General features: G+C 47.8%; 1 pseudogene across 1 annotated transcript; it reads right to left on the reverse strand.

Annotated features, from left to right (window-relative positions):
- Positions 1-292: 292 nt before the first annotated feature.
- LOC116273240 lies at positions 293-1,288 on the reverse strand (annotated as a pseudogene). Its single transcript, XR_004181657.1, has one exon. The product of XR_004181657.1 is annotated as a proline-rich protein 13 pseudogene (transcript).
- Positions 1,289-1,682: the final 394 nt, after the last annotated feature.

Genomic DNA, 1,682 nt, shown 5'->3' on the forward strand with positions numbered 1-1,682 from the left:
ACAAGACACCACAGCAGCTAAAAAGGTCTTTATTTTCATCAAAGTGTTATTTTTAGCATTAAAATTTTGTCATTTTTTCCTCCTTGATCTAGTATTCACATTCCATTTTTCTCACAGATTTTATCATGATCTATTTTATGCTTGGATTGATCGCCTTTTCCCCTAGAGCCTAAGGAGGGTGTAGCCCTGCCAACAACTTGTTTTCAGCCCAATGAAACCCATTTCAGACTTCTGACCTGCAGAACTAGAAACTAAACTGAAACTACATCCATAACATTTTTTTTTTCCAGGAGAAATAACTTTATTTGGACTGAGAGCTGGAGAATGAGAATAGGACCTGAGACAGCATATTGGGCGAAGGAGGAGAGGTGAGGTTCCCAAACGGCAGTCAAAGCTCATGGACCAAACGAATTCTACTTCCCAGCAACCTTGCAGTTAGTGCAACCAACAAAAGGCCTGCTGGGGAATGTATTTGCCGCTAAATTCCCCAAGTATGCCAACATTACAAAAAAGATAGAGGTTTTTCATCATAATTAAATTTCCACAAACCTCCCCAATCACAAGTATTATAAGCAGAAGTAAAAAACCATGTTTTACAGATCTCAAACTTGTCTTCAATATTTAGCTCATCACCTTCAAAAACTAGTTCCCTTGCTAAACTCATTAGCTATATGATCTATCCAAGCAGCAAGAAGGTGGCCAGGCCATGGCAATCCTCTTCCCATTTTCCCTAGCCGCTCAGGGCTGAACAGCAGGGTGAGGCTCAGGTGGGGGTAGGGGTGGAGAGCACAAGGGCTACTTTTCCCAGTACAACATGGCAGCTTGATGGGCGAGCAGAACTGGTGAGACTTGAGAGAAGGGTCCAGGGCCTGTATTCAGTCAGAATCACTGATGGAAGAAGAGAGGGAAGAGGAGGAATGTTTGCCATGCTCGTGGTGCTTATGCATCTTTTTATGGGCTTTCTTCATTTTCTTCTGCATCTTGTCCACTATCACTGCTGGTCCGGCCATGCCAGGAGCCAAGGGATTCACAGGAGGCATTCCAGGGGCAGGCGGTGGGTATGGAGAAGGTAGGGACCCGAGGGTTGGCATCCTGGATACCCTGGCTGTGGCACAGGATGAGGGGCCTACCTGGGGGGAAAGCTGGATTGCCCTGGGGAGGTCCTGGGGGAGGAGGACAGGGGCCTGGGGGAAAGGGTGGGTTGATAGGTGGCGGGATTGGAACCTCCAAGGTACCCGATGTTGGGGGGATATGGATTTGGCCCTGGCTGCCCGGCATTGAAATTCCATGTTTAGGTGTGTCCTCCAGCCTGGAGAACTACCAGGATTTCCACATAAGAAATGTCTCTTTTCTGGCCGGGTGCAGGGGCTCATGCCTGTAATCCCAGCACTTTGGGAGGCCGAGGCGGGTGGATCACGAGGTCAGGAGTTCGAGACCAGCCTGGCCAAGATAGTGAAACCCTGTCTCTTTCCACCACCACCTGGGCTTGATGAGTTCTCCCCATAAAATATGTTTTTTAAAAAAGAAATCATGGCCGGGCACGGTGATTCACACCTGTAATCCCAGCACTTTCTGAGGCTGAGGTGGGCGGATCACTTGAGGTCAGGAGTTCAAGACTATCCTGACCAACATGGTGAAACCCCATCTCTACTAAAAATATGAAAATTAGCCAGTTGTGGCCA

Source organism: Papio anubis, unplaced genomic scaffold, assembly GCF_008728515.1.
Source record: "Papio anubis isolate 15944 unplaced genomic scaffold, Panubis1.0 scaffold480, whole genome shotgun sequence".
In the NCBI taxonomy this organism is placed as follows: Eukaryota; Metazoa; Chordata; class Mammalia; order Primates; family Cercopithecidae; genus Papio; species Papio anubis.